Raw genomic sequence first — 20,453 nt, forward strand, 5'->3', positions numbered from 1 at the left:
CTGGGGCCTTTGTACCAGCAGTGGCCCTTTGTGACCATCCGCCTCCTCGGGGAGTCCAGATGAATTTGGGTGAGTCTCTCCTGGTTCTCGGATCTCATATATTGGTTGATAATCCTGAGTTTTATTTGGCGGTGTTTCCAGGTACCTGGCCCTCCAGTTGGAGGAGACTGGGGGGAATTACCCACCCAGTGGAGACATACTGGGTGGGACCTCGTTGAAAGGTAACGGGAAATACTCACATTGAAGAGACGTCAGAAGTGGGCTGGTGGAAACCTATTAGGAAAATACTCACCCAGTGGAGACGTCCTGAGTGGGTCCAAGTTGAAAACACTGGGTTCAGGACTGAGTGGTTAGGTAAGAGGCTGGTCTAATGTTTTCCTCAATTTGGTTACATCCATTGAATTTTTCAGGATAAAAGTAAAACTCTTATGAGGAACCGTTCAACTCCATAAATGGGACCATCCTCCTGGCTGGTAACATCTTTCTCCGGTGACAGAGAATCTTGCAGGAGTGGTAGAGACAAAGACTTCAGGCCATAGAGTTGTCCCTGCGGGAAATCTTACCAGCAAATTTATTCTGAGAACCCGACCTTACAATGGGGAATAGAACTTTCAAAAAAAATAAAAAAAAAGAAAAGAAAAGAAAAAGAAATGACAGGTTGCCAGCCTCCAATTAATACCCCAGCCAGGTTTATGTACATACAAAACTTACAACATTAATTGGGAATTAGAAAAGAAAATCTCAATCTGAAAGTAAATAATCAGGCCTGATAGAAACATTTTTTGGAATTCTGAACTTATAAAAACAAAATCCACTTTAGGGGGAACTTGGATTTCTCTTCCTGTGTCCTTGAAATGTAAACGTTTTATCTTTCTCTGGGTCTTTTAAGTGTGTTTATGTATGTATATGTATGTTTACTTTCTTTTTAAAGGAAACCTTGGACTCTGCCATACAAAAGGTACAAGTATTGCGTACATATGGTGGCCACGTAAATAAATTGGATTCTAAGCAATTCTTTGTTTGTACCAATTTTCAGATATTTTGCCATTTTAAACTTTGTTGCATCAGCCTGGACCACAAAGGCCTTTAGCTTTTGGAGAGTAAAGCTTTGAATTTTATTTAGGCAACACCCCCACTCTCATGTGGAAAAGCCTCTTCATCTTATTCATTTAAAATCACTATATATATATATATATAAATTGATGGCCATATGATGGATCCTTTAATTTGGAAAAACTTTTAAATTTGTGAAAGTTGAAAGAGATCTCATTATAAACAGCTGTTTAATTGGTACCTATTAAAATCAAGTTTAAAGATAGAAAAATATATCTAATTGTTAACCTAAGAACTTAGTTAAAAAAAAAAACTGTTTTGAAAAGCTACATTTGTGTTTTTCCTTTCCAATAAATGGTTCTAGAGATGTTAATAAAAACTTAGAATAATTATTGGTAATTAAATTGAATAACTGGAAAAAGGATTGTAAAAATTTCGGAAAAAAAAAGATAAGGGCTTATCCCAAATGGATAAATATTTTTATATGGTTATTTTGAATGAGATAAATAAAATGGACATTTTTGGAATAGATACAAGGTTTTGATACTACACTAATAAAGTTAAAAAAAAGGGCCAAAGAGATCACCTACTTTCCCCCAACATTAAAGTTCAAACAATTCCATTTTATTTGCCACAGTTTAAAATATATGTATATATAGACTGATATACTTGATTAATGATTGGGACAACAGACCAATTAATCAAATTAAAAATTGAGTAGGACCTAAGCACTTTGGCTGAAACTTGGGCATCCTAGAGACTTTTCTATAAAATTAGATACAATGACAAACAACAACAAAAAAGTTTCTGGCAATCCTTCTAGAAATAAAAATTATTGATTAAACCTAATAAATATAAAAATTAAAGGTATAAGATTTAAAAAATTTGAGATAAAAGTTTATAAAATTGGTATATTTAAATGGTCTTTATATTAACCTTTGCTTAATTATGTTGTGGGATAGATCTGTTTCAATGGAAAAACGCTTCCCCTTCTTGGTATTATAAGGCTGGGCACATATCTGTCCCTCAGAAAATATTAATTGAACAAAGTAAAGGAAACCAATAGAGTTACATGAGCCATCCAATATAACGTAGAACTAAAAACTAATATACAGTGGCTAATAAAAAAAATATAATAAGAGGTTTACCCTGGGTTTAACTTATAACTCAAGGAAAAGAGACATCACTAAATACCTTATGCAAGCTTTGGAAGACATGATAAAGTAAACCTTAAAGTTTTAAAACATTGAATTCTTTGTTTACAGCTCTCCTGATTGATAAAAAAAATGCCAAATAAGGAGATACAATTGGGTCTGGGTGACAGAGCAGTTCTCTGGGGAACTGGAAGCGTGTGTCTTTGTCTTGCAGACCAGAAATGTAAATACAGAAACAGTGACCTAGGACTGAGCCTAATTAGCTCAATGAGATAAAACTTAGGGCCAAGAAATTTTTGGCATTTTAGAACTCAGAACTCTGACGGGTCCTCCAGACTTTGTCAAGAAATCTTAAATATCTGTTTCATAAATAGTAAGCCTTAGTGATTTGAGCAAGCAAATTCATCTTACTAGAACTATTATTATACCTATCTTATAAGTAACTTTTAAAGTGAAGCTATGAGATCTCTAGCTTTTGTCTGTTTATAAACCTGCGTACACATTACAGATGTGAGATATTTATACAGCTAAAAAAAAAAATCAAAGTCAAAGAGCTCTGCTTAATTGACGTAAAAAATAAGAGCTTACAAATTAAGTATTTTTAAAATAAAAACTGAACAAATTGACTTTCAGCATCACGTGAACTGGAAAAATTCAATATTAAGATAATATTTGATATTGTTTAGTTTAAGTATGTTCTAATTAATATAGACATCTTTAAAGTCATCAATATTAAGTATAATACCTTTACTGTACCTAGGTTTAATGAAAGTCAAATAAGATTCTGTTATATCTGGTGAAGATTTGTCAAGAAAAAAATAACAGTAATGTGGTGTGGTAAAATTTTAAGTAAATTAAATGCAAATGAGATGAGAGCTTTGGGTAAATTTTTAAAATATATTTTTAAAATGTATGCTTAACATAATCTCTAAATGTTTGGTATCTTTAAATTCTAGAGTTGTGCTAAATTAAGTTAAATGATAGGATTTTATTTAATAGCTATGCCATTTTCAGATAAAATAAGATTGAAATATGAATTACTTAACATTTAACTTACTCTTACAGAGAAACTAAAGGTGTTTAGATATATTAATAAATGGTTGGTGCCACCCTGAAATAGACTCTATTTTTAAGGGAATGATCTCAGTATCCTAGGAAAGTAAGATAAATGTGTAAAGGAAGATATAAGAATGGAATTATATTTTGTTAATGAAAAATAGTGACTTTGTCCTGAAGCTGGTTATTTCTGAATGGAAGAGAAAATAAGGGACACACTAATATGAGAATAGAAAGCTGTGGAAGGCTTGTGGAAGAGGTACCCTAAGGAAAGAGTTTCGTACGTTGTCGGAATTGGCTAAATTTAGAATCAACTTGGGCAAAGTAAATGAATCTTAGAAGTAAGTTGGTACAAGACTAGATTTGGTTTTCTCGCTGTTAAGAGGAAACATGTTTTTTGAAATGTTAATCCACCTTCAGCAACAGATTGTAAACCTTCTTATACCACTTAACTGATCTGTTCTGCCTTTACGTTTGACGTATTTTCTTGTTAATGAATAAGTACTGCTTTACAGTGACCTATATGTTTATCTGACCAAGTGTTCTGAAATCTTTTAAAAAGATCCCCAGATATCAATTTCTAATTAAAGTTCTTTTAATCTCCAGTTAAGTTTGGGAAGTTACAGATGGCCCCTGAAACATCCCAAAGAGAGATTTTAAAACAGTAAGTTTCAATTGGCATGTTAAATAACATGATATTGTCAAATGAATAATAAATCTTCTAAGGTTATATTGTATGAGAAAATATTATTAATATAGATATTCTAGTAATTATATGGTCTCCCTAAAATTCTGGTATATCTGAAATGTTACCAGTGATAATTCTCGGTATAGTGACCAGGTTTCTTTATCGATTATACTATAACGGTGTTTAAGCATGCTTTTAAATCTTTGTCTTTTATAGACTTTTAATTGTTTTCATCTAATGATTTTGAAAATGCTTTCTCTTCAAGGAGATTTACTGATTTCTAATAAATGTCAAACTATAGCACTGAACTAAACTGGGTAAGAAATTTTAAATATCTAATGAAAACTCTGATTAAAAGAATTATTTATGTGGGACTAAGTAAACTGATGAATATGGTTATAATTTTTGATGTTGTTTGTACTACTACTGGCTTTTAACCTGTTTCCCAGACATAAACTCTTCCTTTTAAGCTAGTTATAAATCACAGAAATTTGATAAATTATACCTATGTAAGCAGACTTGATACAGTTATCTTTTCTCCCTATCTGATCCTTCAAGAGACTAAAAACTCTTAGGTCCCCAATGGCTCAATCAGACAAATGAGGAAGATCATCTCCTAACAGATATAAGAATCTAAAGGTATTTTAAGAATTTTAAAGAGAAAAAAATTTACCTAAATCTGTAAGGCAGAAATCAATGACAAGCCATTGACATGGCTTTCCAGGCCTTAGCAAATCTTATTAACATTCTACCCTGAGACTCCTTATTAAAAGTTCCAACACAGCCAATTTAAAAAAGCCTATATGATCAAATAATCAGACGACTTGTAAAGAAATTAATCTTGATTTGGCTTTATCTGAGAAAAATGAGGGTAATTTTAGAGAGAAAAAATATTATATTTTACTGGATATTAAGTTCTAGTTTTGTTAATTGAGGTCTATATTTACTAAGACACTTCCCAGATCATTCCTTGCTTTTATGTCATATTGCTGTACAGTTTAATTTAATTATGAAAAGGATACTCTAGGTTTGTTTCCGAAGCTCAGTAATCTATCCTTGTGTAAATTTCCAATGCTCCATGACCTAAGCGAGGGGATTATACATACTGGAACATGCATGACTTAAAGAACTGTCTCCAACCTGAATGGAAAGACCTTTTATCAAGTACTCTTAACTAGACCATACACACAAAAGCTGAAGGAAACGGAATTTCGGATTCATTTCCTATCAGAAACAGCCCCTTCAGTGCACTGGCCTATAGAGCACTTGCTCACCTGAAAACAATGCCAAAATGGTGAAAAAGCTACCAGGCCAGGATGAGAAGAAGACGACATCTGAGCTCGACAGCTGACCCAAGACAACGGACCAGGCTTGTATACCAATTACTTTGACAATTTCTCCTACCTTTGATTATGAACTACTCCAATTGTTAAGTTTATGGTAAATTACCTATGTCTAGTACTTCTGTGTTACCTTGGTGGGTTTCCCTACTCCAAGGCTCTAACTAGATAGCCCTCAGAAACGTTATTCTAAAAATAATTTATAGTTCTGTTTAGGCCACTGTTGATCTTACAACGTGGGAGAACTCACCTGGCCAATTAATACCTGCTCGGATCCTGACCATAAATATGAACTTTCTCATAAGATCACTCAAACTCAATCAGAAATACAAGCAAAATTTTAACCCAAATATACAACTTCTCTACTATTAAATTCTTACTCGTGACTTTAAAACGTTACTAGCTATATTAGTTATATGATCTCTATTTTATTAAATTGTTTTCTGTTACATTTCCCAACGTGTAACTAGGCCTACAAGATTGATGATGGCTAAACATCCTGAAGAAATAGATAAAATTTTTAACCCTGCATAAAATAAATGTAATAGTGTGATTCTAGGTATGGTAATGAGCAACGAAGGGCAAACATTTCCTGGATCATAATAGACTAGTAAGACAGGCGATCCAGAAAACTTTTAGTATCAACAGGCCCTGAAAAAAAACCTAACACCTTGAATGGCAGCTCAGAAAATTCTTCACCTGAAATAGGAATGAGCCATCCTAGCACCGTGGGACAAAATTGGTCATGAAATGTCTCTCAAAATATAGGTCGAATTTAGGACCAAGGGGGAGCACTGTGAATGAAAATACTACAATGTGAGTGAAAATACTGCAACCATGTCAGTAAACAAAGAATGCTGAGACCAAGCCCTCAGCAGCTGCTGCCACACCCCAGAGAGTATATGCCTGAAACCCAGCCTTTCAGCCACTCACAGTGGTGCCCTCGGAGCAGACTCAGAATAAGAAAGGACAGGATACTGTCCCTAGATAGCTAGGTGCTTGCCAAAGGAATGAAATCAATAACCCATATATTTGCTTCATCCCATACATAGAAAAGCACTAAATACTTGAACTTGAGATATCTGGCTTTCTTTAGATAACAAGCAATCTTTTATAGTTCCAAGTACCTGGTCTTTGTTGTAAAGCTCCTATTTATCCAAGCTCCTCCCCTAACTCTTGGGAGCAGTCCCTCAGAGATCTGAGAGGCTGTCATCCAGACTCGAGCCCTCCCGCCAAATAAAACATAACTCTTAAATTTTAGGCTGAACGATTATTTCAATGAAGTCCCAGAATAGACACAACTCATCAATTCTGTAATGGAACACACTGAATCAGGAACCAAAAGCATGTTCTAGTCCCGAAAAACTACGGTTTCCTCTTTCTTCCTGTCATTATACAATCCCACCAGAACTCATTAATTTGCTGTCTGCACGCTTGGCAACCAAACTCAGAGAAGATTCAACTTAACAGAGCTCCATGCTGGGGAGAAACCCCCGCAGAAGCACAGCGGTCGGCCTGCCCTCCCGCACGCTCTGCTGACCCCTAGTGTCCTCCGTGGAGACCAGGCCAACAGAACTGCTCCAAACAGCTACAAAGTCCCACAGATTAAATAAAAGCATTTTATTTTATACTATATGTTATGTATATACTCATCTCTGAAAACAGCTTTGCCAGAAGCCCAAATCTTCAACATTAATCTGCAAAGGCAAATCCGGTCCCCAAGGGAAAACAAGTTTTAAGATGATGCTATGGCCTCCAAAGTCCTCTCCAGGACCATCAACCAAACTGCCTGCAGGCCTGCAGCTGCAGGCGGCTACATGTCTGCTTTTAAATCAACCCCTTCCTGCCCTCGGGCACTACAATGTCCCTCTACGCCCTCCCTTCTCAGGGTAAGAGCAGCTGCTGCAGAACCTTGCAGGGCAGCACTGACAGGACTGGACAAAAGGATCAGAGCTAAACTAAGCCTTCTGATGACACGAGCTGTGTCACTTTACAGATGAAGATATATATAGAGAGGGGTGGGGTGATATTGCTCAAAGTCACACAGCTAATAAGTGGCAAAGTCCATACCTCTGCTCCTCCCTCTGGCGTGATGCCCCAGCTGGGACGCCCACAGGGTTCTCTCGTGCCTGCCTGACCAGTCCTTCACTGTCACTCATAACCCACAACACGGTCTGACCCTAGCCTGCCTTTTCAGCATCTTTTCCTTCCAATCTCGCAGGAACAAGGCTGCTTGGGCCACTCTATGACTTCCGGCTTCCCAAAACCTCCATGCTCAGGCTGGTCTTGCCTGTGCATCCTTCCCCATGCTCAGAGGCACTTCTTCCCCTGCAGGAGGACTTTTCCACTCTCCGCAGGGACACCCCCTCATGGGAGCCCTCTTCTTGCCCTCAGAATGGCAGGTGTCCCAGGCCACATCCCGAGCTGCCCCATTAGGTCTGCAGGTGCTCAGGTCTGCTAGTCAGACCAGCAGCCTCAGAGCCAGGAATTATGCCCGGGTCACCCTGCAAACCTACTGCCCACCTCACAGCCCCCAGCCAGCAGGCCACCTGGAAGTCACAGCAAGTGCCCCACCCAATCCAGAAGTCTCTTCATTTGCCATCACCGCTGATGACTTGTCTCCAACCTTTGGTCAGTTTTGCAAAAAAGAGCACCTTCCACAGTGAACAGTGGGTTTTCGCTTCAGCTCCCATCCTTACTGCAAACGTCAAGGGAAACCAAAAGGCCTTTTCTCAACACTTTTCTGATGACACTCTTCCACCCACTATACTCATATGCTCAAGAAAATTGGGTCCACGTGATTTTGTTTCCCTTACGCTAAGTGGCTCAAAACACTGTGTGATTTTTTTTTCCTTTTTTGAGGGTATTTGTACTCTGTTTCTCGGCTTTAATCTGTTTTTGTCTCTCTCTTCAGTATCCCAAGCAGTTACCACTTCTTAGTCACTTCAGCAGCCTCCCTCCCAACATCTAGTCTAGGAAATGAGCTGTGATGAGGGGCCTGGAGGCAGTCACAGAAGAAGCAACTAAGGGACAGAGAGGCGACATAGTTTGCCCAAGGTGATCAGCCTCAACCCCCAACAGTGTGTTTCACGTCCCTCTGTTTAACTCTTATGCTAAACAAGCTAACTTTTTGTAGATTATGGTTATAAACAGATGAGGTATCAAAATACATACAAGGATACACATCAATTCTAAGATGTTCATTAACTTCACTATTTTGTTTCTATTTTTTTAATTTCTATTAAAAAATAATTAAGAATCTCTGCAGTCAATATAGAAAAATGTTACTGGGTTTTAATCCAGAATATAAAGGTGTTGTGTGTCATTACTCATACTTATTTGTATGTTCACAAGACAAAATGATTTGAAGGTCTCTCTCCCCTCCTCCTACTCAGTACCTGCTCTCACCAGATCTCCCAGTCCACACATCTAACAGCCTTTCACTTCACCCACAGCTGAACTCATCAGTTTTCCCCCAGAGCTCCCTCTGCAGCTTTCCCTTCTCAGAGCACAGCAGGACCATCACTTACCTCATTAATCCACCCAGAAACCTGGGCCTTCCTCCATCCTTCCTTCACAGACAGCATTCATTCTTTCATTTTTACCATCTAAACATGCCTTCAATCTGTTCGCTTTTACCCACTGACCGTCCCACCGCTCAAGTGGAAGCCACCAACACTGCACACCTGGACTCACGAGTCTCCCAAGTGTCCCCACAGCCGCTCTCACGTACTTGAGACAAAAGGGATTGTGTCACTCCCGCGGTTTTAGGACTCATTTCAAACCCACTCTTCTTAGAAGAAACTCCCAGTTCTTCACCTGGTAAAGATCTTTGCCATCAAATTGTCAGCTCAGGGAGGGCAGGACACGCCCTCTCCCCTCGGCCCCTCCCTCTGGCAGAGCATCAGCTTGGGAGGACCTGCTGAACTACACCAGCCTGTATTCTAACCCTGGTCTTGAGTTCTTAGCAAACTGCTTCACTTATCCATACAAACCCAAGATAGATTAGAAAGATTTTAGATGTTGAGCTAGACTATTGATTTGGGGATTTTGCACTAGCAACCTGCAAGTACATGTTCTAATGATTCTGTCTTCTTAAAACCACACCCAGATTTAAGGAGTATTTGTGGAATGTCTTCGGAGTAAAAGGGACTGTACTTTAACAGACTATATGTTTTATAACATGAACAACCCTGACAGGGTCACAAATGGAACCACCTCACAAGTGACAGAAGACAGGTGAGGGGCACAAAGCAACAGGTCACAGAGATGGTAAGAGCAAAGTTGTTTCTCCAACCCCCCAAAAATTTTTTGAAAGAACCGAAAACTCTGAATTTTGAAAGTAAAACACTATCATATAAAGAAATAAAATAAATAATCCTCTTCATCAGTGTTTCAAGATCTGACTGCAGAATTTTTAGCATGCCATACTGAATCCTAGCACAGAAAAATCAGATGGACTAGTGGTGAGTAAGTTCCAGGGAAACGGCAGCAATTCCTCCACTTGTAAGAGGACACACACTCAATTGTCGAAGGTGATTTTAAACCACATTCTGGAGAAATTCAGAAGATTCAGGCACCGATTCTAGATGGTGATGACACGGAAGGACGGGTTGGATGCATGCTTCTAACTGAGTCAGCGGCATTCTTACACTGCAGGGGGAAACGGAGGCTCTCAGTTATGAGCAGAGATGTTCCTGTCATTTCTCCCAGGCCGTGCCTAGGGGACTCAGTGTCCTGCAGCAGCCTGGCCCCAGGCGAGGACCCGCAGCGTGGCCCACTCAACCAGGAGGGGCACTGTGCTTGAGAAAGCCCATCCCCGATGGGAGAAAGAGGGGCTGGTGGGGTTGTGTGTAACTATAAATGATCATAGAAATACACCTGCATATATTCATTTGATACAATTAATATTAGCAGGCTATTTAACAAAATTTCAATTGTCAGTGTTAATTTTACCATTCCTTTCCTCTTGTCCCCTGCACTCTGAGACAGGCTTAGGCTCTCTCACACCTGCAGCTCTGATGCAATAGTTGTGAAGTCATTTTGCTTTGCTGCAAGTGTCCTCGCTCCCCGTGTCGCTGTGACTGTCGTCTCTTAACAGAGTCAGATGTCTTCCTGGATCTCTCCCTGAGTTCCTTGCTCCTGCTTCTCAGATCCTGAGATAAAGAACAGGTGAAGACACATGACTAGAAAAGGCACTGTGGACTTGACCAAAGTCCTCAGTGACCCCCTAGGTGAGTGCTGCCCACCCCTTACCTTCGATTCTCAATGTTCTGCCCAGGGTGACATCCAGACAGGAAAGAGTCTTGGGCCCAATTAAAAGCTGTGAGGCTTGGGTGCAGGGAAAGGTGCAGGAGCAGGTTCTGGAGCCGGGTCCCTCCCCACCTCTGCTACTCTCTCTCCCGAGGCCCCGCCCCCAAGCCCCCAGGCTCCCTGATCTTCTGTCCTTCTCTTCTACACTACTCCAAGCCCTTTTCCCCTTCCTTTATTCCCTGATTATCCCCAGCTGGAGTGATTTTTTCATCACAGCATCTAAAAAAATTTCCTACAGCTGAAAAAGAAGTCTCCAGAGGTCAATGCCCACATGGTGGTTCCTGAAGAGAGCCCCTGGTTAGGGGGACTCTCACCAACACTCACAGGGCATCAGACATGTTGCAGGGTCGACCACCCCCAACAAGAATTTGCTGTGACCCCTATGCCCGCACAACATCCCTGTTCACAAAACTTTAGTTGGGCCACTTATCCGTTATTAAGAAGCAAAAGTAAAAAAATTGCTCATGTTTCTTACTAAAATTATCTATGAGGTGGAAAAAGAAATTGTAATAGAAAAGAACAAATTTGACTCCATGTTAGATGTGTTCGTTTGTCTTTAAACCTGTACCCTGTTTTCTAGGCTAAGACTTGTTATCTCTGCACCTTTTGTAAAAGAAAGTTGCCTTTAGCCTGAAATATCCAGGAGGGCCTATTCTGCGGGCTCTGATCTTTAAGGATGTTAGCTCTTCTACACTTACGTAGAGATGGCAAGTTGCAAAATAAAGAATAAATTTTGTTTTTTTGAGGTTTTACAGGGGTGCCATGATTTGACCCACATGGACAGCTGCAAGAACAAAGGATTCCAAGGAAATCAATTCGTACAGCAAGAAGTTTGCAACAACCAACCACACCCCCACCACTTTTTAGTATAAAAGGAGACTGAATTCTGAATTGGGGAAGAGAGTTCTCCTGGATATCAGTATGCCATCTTCTGAGTCTGCCAGCTTTTCAAATAAAGTCACTATTCCTTACTCCAAAAGCTCATCTCCCGATTTATTGGCCTGTCATGCAGCAAGCAGAACGAGTTTGGACTTGGTAAATAAATGACTGCATTAGAGGTAGTATGTCTCCACTGTTTCCTCATTTCCAGTATGTCACAACCAATCAATTTTATATGCTGTTTAACAACACGACCAAAAAACCTATTATACGGAATTGATTCCATGGAAATAAAATTATTTCTTCTCCTTCAAAACTTTGTTCTTTTCTATTTTATTTTGTTTTGCTTATTGAAAAGAAAATAAAAGTCAAATCATTTTATTTCACCTATTTTTTATAGCTACATATTGTAAATACTACAAAGATATTTAAATTGCAATAAAAATTGTTCATATATTAGTATAAAGATATATACACAATCAAAGCAGAGTAGGAAAGGAGTGGATATTTACTAAAAATCCACTGCACATCCAGTCTTTTACAAGCATATTCTGGAATATAAGCTCTATTATCCAGGGGTCCACCACCCCCATTCTCACTGCCGACTCCCAGAGTAATCAACCTCCAAGGCACCAGCATAGAACCACGCGATCACTATTTTAGGTATAAATGAGGGAATTAGCTCTTTCAATTCTAAAACAGAAACCTTAAAATAAATACTGAACTTATTTACAAAGAAAATTGGACACAAAAAAGTACAGTTTCTCCCCCAAGTCACAAAGATAATTACTGGTAAAGGCAATATTTGAACTCATCTGCCTGATTCTAAAAACTAAGGTGGAAATCCCCTTCGACTGTGGAGGTCCAGCAGCACAGCCTATCACCCTATCTTTGTTCAGATCTAGCTTTAGACAGCCTGAGACAGCACCCCATTCCTATGGAACTCGAGGGCAAACGATAACAATAAGGATTTTATATTCAGTAGTTTCTTAGGTCTCATTTATATAAAGTGTCAGCAGGTCAGCAGAAAAGTCTGGGAAATATGAGTGGGTCCAGAGCTTTTTGCTGATAAGAAACAATCTATCAGGAAAGAGTGACCTTCCCATGAGAGGCCTCATGGACATAAACTAAAGGCAGCTGAGCAATGAAAACTAGCAAGACCATGGAACTCAAGCAAGAAAGATCCCTGCCATCCCCCACCCAGTTGCCTCTTCACCCACATGGACAAGATGGCAGAAGACCCAGGTTCTTGTCCAAGTTACACCATCATGGATTCTCACCCATAAAAATTTATGACTCTATGCTGTCTTAAGCCATTTCCAACTCAAATATGATGACACCAATATCTCAGCAGAATGTCTATGTCTTCACTTTCTCTCTTCTATTAGGATACTATATCTATGGCCAAAAAGCAGAAATCCAATTAAAAACAACATGCACGAAGGCTGGTGAAAGTCTGCGTAAGAGAATTTGTTCTCACGCTCAGTGAATGAAAACTCAGAAAAAGTGTTCCTTCTCCCTCTGCAAGTGGGAGGTAGCCTGATTGTGTGTGTGTTTGTGTGCACGTGTGTGTGTGTGTAAATCAAATACAATGCATTCTGGGATGTGTACAGATTTTTTTTTATGTTACTGTCATTTCATGAGGATGAGCCAACCTTTAAAGTAACTTGAATCTAGTGTTCTGAGAGAGTCCCAGGATCTTTTGATGGAGGAGGGGAAAGGGGAAAGGAAAGGAGGAAAGAAGTAAATGAAGCAAAGGAGTAAGAATACTACTAGGGAAAGGCAAGACTTTAATTTTGTTCCTACTTGCATCACACACAAATTAGGGACTGACTTTCCCCCATGTCTCGTCAAGCACTGAGTTGCAGAAGAAGAGGCGACAGCCCATTTCTCACTGAGATTGTGACTGTACATGGCATCTTATAGACACAAATTATTTACCCTGATCAAACACTCTACCAGCAGGCCGTAATTCTCCTGTTTTGAGAGACAAGAAAACAGGAGTTCAAAGAGGATGTATAACTTGAGAAAAGTCAGAGGACCAGTAAACTAAAGAGGATGAATTCAAACTCAGATCTGAATGGAGAGTCTGATCTTCCCACTCCCAGGGCTGGAAAATCCTTAACAGACAGGCTTCCCAGCTCCCTGCATTGTTCCTGGCACCAAGCATTTCCCATGGCGATGGTCTCCTGTTCTCACAGACACAGTGCTCTGTGCAGCCAATAACCTCCATTCGACCTTGATCATATACCTGCCTCACTCACCAGGCTTCTCCATACAGACAGGAAAGCTGGCTTTCAAGTGCGTACAAAGCCACCCCTGGTCTTACCTGGGCTCTTCAGTGGCTTTTCCAGCATAAAGGCAGCCATGAAAGTGCTCACAGTTTGTACATGAGCCACACTACCTGTCTCCATCTGTCTCCCCACCTATACTACTTAGCTATGACCATTTTGAGAATCTTGGAAACAAATTTTTAAAAACAGAAAAGAAAGTATTCTGTAACAAGTACTTAATACTTACAATTTTAAATGACAATTTACAAAGTGAGTATTTACAAATTGAATCTGCCTTCCTAGGTGTCAGTTTTAACAGTTAAAAAATATAATAGCAAAAATTCTCACTTACAAAATTAACAAAAACATCAACAATAATCTGGAATAAACTCAAAAACAATGCCCATGTTGTACATGGAGAAACACAGGACTGTACTGAGGGGTAAAGTAAGAAGTGTGAATGCAGAGACATCAACATATTGTATGGAGGAAAGCAGTTTTGTAAAGATGAACGTTCTCCTAAAGATAATTCAAAACTTACTTAAAAATCCCATGACAGCTCTTATCTGTTTTTTTTTAACTTGAGCAAAATATTTTGGAACTCTTCAGGAATAATAAAGTCATAATACTAGACAAGAAAATTGGGGATGGAAAAAAGAATAAAAAATCACACTGTCATATATTAAATAAATTTTTACAATATGTAAGATATAGCACTGGAGTAAGAAAGTAAGACTGACAGAAATAAACCATGAGCTCAAAAAGAGACTCTAGTGTACATAAATATTTTGTACAGGTGGGATTTCAAATCAAAGAGCAAAGTATGAATTCAATAATTGTCTTGGGACAATCAGAGAATCACCTGGAAAAAACAAATTCTATTCCAGTCATAATGACCACAAGAAAAATTACAGATAGTGATGTAAATATTAGAAAGTACTAATAACAGCAAATACAACTCTTTGCTCATAGTAATTCAACTTCTCCTCACTATAACAAGTAGTATTATCATGTCCATCATAGAGATAAAAAATCCTACAGAGGAGATATATACCATTATAAGAAAGTGTTTCTAAGAATACTATCAAGGATAAAACCCAAAAAGAAGACATTTACTGTCTTAAGATTATTTTCGGCCACAACAAAAATAAACCTACTGAACAAAATGGAAGGCAAGAAATGAAAAGAAAAAGCTCTGTGATACATGTTAATGAAGACAAGGGGTTAATGTTCATAACATACAAAGAGCTGTCACAAAGCAACAAGAAGCTCCCTCACTTAAATGTGTGCAAAGGACAAAAGGGATGATTCACCTTTTAAAAGTCAGATGGCTAATGAGTGAAAAATGCTCAATACCTCACTGGTCATCAAGTGCAAACTAAAACAATGAAAAAGCAATTTTGCTCATCATATTGGCAAATGTTTTTAAAAAATATTCTAGGTAGTGTCCAACTTTGAGAGAACAAACTGAGCGATCTTTTTGGAGGACGACGTGTCAATGGATATGTAAACTCTGAAAAATGTGTGTACACACAGACTGAACTCCATTTTAGGAATCGTTTCGTTTAGAAAAAAAATCAGTTCAAAAAGATGTACTCATCAGAGCATTTACATAGCACTTTTTACAATGGTGGGAAGAAAAGCTGAAGTGAAATCATATCCAGCGATAGAGAATTGGTTACATAAGTTATTCTACATCTTTTCATTCCCCGCAGGAGAAGGAATTTCTAGAGTCACTTGAAAGGAGCCTGTGATGTATGTAATTGTCACATCCAGGGACTAAATTCCCAGAAACCTTAACTAAAGGAATACTCAAACAAGATCACAGGAATGTTTGTACAAGAAGGACGCCAGTCAAACACCCTTTCTGACAGTGGAAAATGGAGAAAATTTAAGTATCCACCATCAAGACAATGATGTGGTAAATCAAGGCGAGCTGTGGGCACTAAGGGGCAGGCGTTTTGGCGTGGTCCAAGGCCTTGTCCACAGTACTCTCCCACCAAAGGTGTCCTTACACAAGAGACCAAATCTACTGCACATCAGGAGACCCCTCTACTCTATCTGAAAGGACCGGGTGAGTCTGGAGTGGGAGGACGTCTATGATATACACCTCAGTGAATAAACCGAGCTGCACAAAACATATAGTATGGCCTTATTTTTCAATAAAGCATATATACACACACATATACATAGATTTCTCATATACATGTATGTATGTGTATATATATATGACAGGCATAAAGGTCATGAAATATATACACCACATTGTCAGCAGTTTTTACTCTCAGGAAAAAAAGGGGAAGGGATGTAGGGGCCTTTCGGTACCACCACAGTTCTCTTTTCAGTATTTCAGTTAAATATACTTGGAATTTAAAAGTTTATTTAAGTCCGAAGTAAAATGGACGATGCCTCCACAAGACAGAATGCTATACTGGTCATTAAAAATCATGCCAGGGGAGAGAGAATACTGTAGAAAAATGTGTAATAAGCCGAATGGAAAATGGAGGTCTCCACACAGTAAACAGGCACAGAGTTCTCGCTGGTTTTTATGACAGACGTAATACACACTGATGAAAAGAACAGAAAATAGATGTTAAAGTGTTGATTATTATCTCTGAGTAGTGGGACCAGGATAGAAATTTTGTCCCTTTTTTCAGACTTATTATATTAAATACACATTATTTTTCATCTGAAAAAAGCATTTTTAGATGTCTAGTACCACACATTGAAAAAATTACACTAGTACTTACAGAAATAACTAGGAGACACGGCAGCAGCGTCACACAGTGTAGAACGGGCGATCCTGAATAACACCGCGCAGTTACATAAGGACCCACAAAGTGAGAGCACCTGCTGTCATAGGGCGTAGCCCCCTTCTATTTGTCAGTTGTGTCTTCAGGGCTAAGGCAGTTCTGAGCACGGCCAGTGTCAGTGCTGGTGTCTGGATGGATGCCACTGGAGGTGAGGGCACCTGCAAGCCGAGAGGAAGAACAGAAATCATCCTCTGCTTTTTCTGTCTTGTTTCTTTGTTACTTTTGAAGAGAGGTGTAAATAAGATAAACTAAATCTTCCCTACTAAAATTTCAGTAATGAAACCGTTTTTAAAGTGTTCACAACTTATATTCTGCCTATAACTGTCTTTTCAACAAAGCATCATATTTCTTAAATGTTAATTAACTCAGTTAATTAACTGCCTGTTGAAACCTATTAAAGAACATGAAATGCACTATGTAAAATCACCACGCCTGCAGTGACTGGCACAGCTGTCTTGATAGCAGTGCAGTCAGCCCCCACCATCACGTGGCCCTGAGCTCCTGATGCTGCTAAGAGAGCACGCTGCCACCTCAGATGGAGAGAAACGGTGAAAGCGTTTTCTGAAATCTACAGCACTGACAAAACATAACTGACATATCCCAGGCTCCTTTGAGGCTGTCATTTTCTGTTTCTGGCCTACACCCGTCAATGAGCAGAACCACCCCATTCCCGAGCCATGGGACTCACGTGGGAAGCAGTTTTGGAGAAATTTCCAGGTATAGAATGTAACCAACTATACATAGAACTCTGAAAAAAGAAAAGATGCAATACTCTGATTTTGGAAGAAACTCAAAATATTCTCCTAAGCCTTAGTAGCTGGAAAGGCTGGGCATCTCCTAAGCCACTTATTTATTTCACAGCCAGTGAGTATCTCCCACAAATCCTGTTTCCCTGTGTCTGCTGGGAGCCTCAGGCACACTGTTGCTGTCGATCTTATAAGTCACAGGGCTGAGGCGTGTGTCTCACGCCTGCAAATCTCACACAGGCTCGCCTCCTAGCCTCACTGTCTGAACTTGGCCCCATTTTCTCACCTGTTTATTTGTTATCTGTTCTTCTGTAAGCTGCCTGAAATGCTTTTTGGAACAAGTCAGAAGAATCAGTGGGTAGAGAAATGGACAGATGGACAGGTGAGAGTTGGGGAGACAGAGTGACTCCAAGAAAAGGGGAACAAAGAAAATTTCCTATGCAGAACCCTCTTCTAGTCAGGGAAGAAAACCACCACGGAGAAGTGTGAAGAGGCAGGTGGCTTAGGACTGTTTCCTGGATTCCATGAAAAGTCACACCAAGAGATGAGAGGGTAGAACTATAAATAATAAAAGAAAAAAGCATGCATGCTTGAAAAATATATCTACAATATGTACTTTCTAAAGAATAGATTCAAATCAGCACGGCCCAATAACACAATCCTTGGGTATTTACAGAAGTGAGAATCCCATCTCCAAACCACAAGGCATCCCTTCGGAGCACTAAGAGTCTACACGGGACGGTCATAAAGCTGTCACCGCAAAAGCGATGCTATCCTGCCCTTACGAGGAATGAGCAGCTGTGCTCGGGCTGCCCACGCGCGCCATTTACACCCCACAGCACCTCTACGGGAGAGGGACGCCTAGCGAGCCCCATCTCTGCAGGACAGAAAACAAGTCCGGGAGAGGCTAAGCCGACCTACCAGTTCTCCATCTCACAGGACTGGTCACTCCAGAGCAGGACTCGAACTCGGACCCACTTTTGTAACCGCAGTACTACCGTGATTTGTGTGCTTTTTGTGTGTATAATACATTTGTTTCCGGCATGAAAGGATATTTAACAAATGTTCGGTTGTCTTGTCTATCTCATTAGCTCACAATCTTTATATTTTTAATTGTACTCTTTTCCCCTGGAGAAAGGAACGGAAAGAGCGGGGGTCAGAATGAGATGGGGCTCCATTCTTTATCTGTTACCTCATCTCATCCAGTCCCCAACCAGGGAGAAGGAGCAAATGTTCTCTTCATCTTTAAAGAGAGAGCTCCACTGATGGTGACTTATTCAACTCCAAAACCAAGTCTGGGAGAAGGGCACAGACAGCAACCAGAGAAGTATCACCCGTAGGAAGGAGAAAAGAGCTCAGGGGAGGGCTCAGGGGGTCAGCCTGATTTAATTTCAATGGATAATATAATACCACAGACTAAAAATACTAGCATGCAATGAATTTGCTATTTCTTGACATCTAGCAAGTTTTCATAGCCCGCATGAAACATTATCGTGAACTAGTTAAAGGAAGAGTCCACACTCAGGGAAAATCAATGCCACAGGTAGGCTGAAACCCAGGCTGGAGGAAAGGAAGAGAAAAGGCATAGTTAAGAAGAGGGGAAAGTCTGGGAAAAAGACATCATCACAAGGACTCTCCAGCATCATCCAGCTATCATATAATCATTCATTCAAGAGAGAGTTACTTAGGTCCTATTTTGTGCAAGATTTTACACAGGGCAAAGCAAGAGTGCAGCGTCCATGGTGGCAGCAAGTGGCGGGGCTATAATACAATTCTGATACTGGTACCTTGCACACTTGTACTCAGTATAAAGGCAAAAAAATAAGGTAAAATAATACTATGTAAACTCTACGCATTGTTGAAAAAAATTAAAGAAGACCTAAATACCTGGACAGACACACCACGCACATTCCTGGATCAGATGACAACGCTCTTGGGATGGCAGTGCTCCCCAGAGCGATCTGTATACTCAACGTGGTCTCGATCACAATCCCAGGGGGCTCCTCTGCAGTAACTGACTAGCTGCTGCTACTATTCATATGGGAATTCGAGGGACTCAGTAACCAAAACGTACTTGAAAAAAAGAAAAAAATGAGAGGACTTGTAATTCTCAATTTCAAACCTTACAACTGTATCTCCAGGTGAGATTAGAAGCCATTTTTAAGTTATTACTGGGTTTATCCTTATTTTCAAAATTCTCTACAATGAATATACCTGTTAGAATAAGAAAAATAAAAAGTAAGGTATCTTGTAAAACATGCACAGTGATTCACTCATTGGGAAAAAATTATTTTAACTATAAAGAGGTAAATATCTAGTGAAAAAGACTACTTAAAAACAAGTGTGCATTTACAATTTTCATAAATTGAAAACTGAAAAGCACAAAAACATCAAGTTTCTAGGGAGACTAGTGAAACATATTAATAGTTATTTTCAAAAATTCTAATTGAACAATGAAAACTCAAGAAAGGGAAAATTGTGATTGACACCCAAGTGCAAACACATGGAGAGCAAACGCCTAGAAATCACAGTTCCTTTAAATCTGCTTCTAACTCAATAGGAGAGGAAATTCCTCACTTAGGGGACAGTGGAATCCCATACATAAGACAGGATACACAGTACAAACTGCAGTAGTATCGGGAGTGAATTTCTTAGAATTCTAATGTTACAACATTGCTGAAAAACTATAAAAACACTGACAGACAGATTAAACACACAGTCATATATATTATATAGAAACATATGAAGTCTGCTCCCATGTTGCATAGAAATACAAACATATTTGTTCATTTATAGGCACTGATTACTTTATCCCAGATAGAATATTTCAGCTAAAACAAAAAATCAATAATACACTCCTCTTGTCAAATCTACTTGATAAGTTACTCTGCTATGTAACCATAATGTGTTTAAGATAGATCTAAAATTAGTGAAAAATCTTTGTATGGTTTCTTGAATTGTTCTCAAAATTCCAAGCTTAATTTTAAAATAGATCTGAGCAGTATTTCTATATTATCTTTTCCCTTGTGAAATGAACAACACAGTCTGTTGTCAAAATTCTGTCCTTACAATGATTCACGAGCACCGTTTCCTAACAAAACTGCTGAACAGCAAGGCACTATCCAGACACTGTGACCA

General features: G+C 39.3%; 1 long non-coding RNA gene across 2 annotated transcripts in view; it reads right to left on the reverse strand.

Moving 5' to 3' along the window:
- The window catches only part of LOC141578884 (uncharacterized), a 34,810-nt gene extending 18,004 nt beyond the window's left edge, over window positions 1-16,806 (reverse strand). The window contains exons 1-2 of one of the 2 annotated variants that reach the window (XR_012509736.1): window positions 16,507-16,719; window positions 10,248-10,447 (exon numbers count right to left, since the gene is read on the reverse strand). This is a non-coding gene — a long non-coding RNA (uncharacterized LOC141578884). Of the gene's footprint in view, window positions 1-10,247; window positions 10,448-16,506 lie in introns of both variants that reach the window. The other variant, XR_012509735.1, reaches the window with a different exon arrangement.
- Window positions 16,807-20,453: the final 3,647 nt, after the last annotated feature.

This window comes from Camelus bactrianus, chromosome 1 (genome assembly GCF_048773025.1).
Source record: "Camelus bactrianus isolate YW-2024 breed Bactrian camel chromosome 1, ASM4877302v1, whole genome shotgun sequence".
Classification (NCBI taxonomy): domain Eukaryota; kingdom Metazoa; phylum Chordata; class Mammalia; order Artiodactyla; family Camelidae; genus Camelus; species Camelus bactrianus.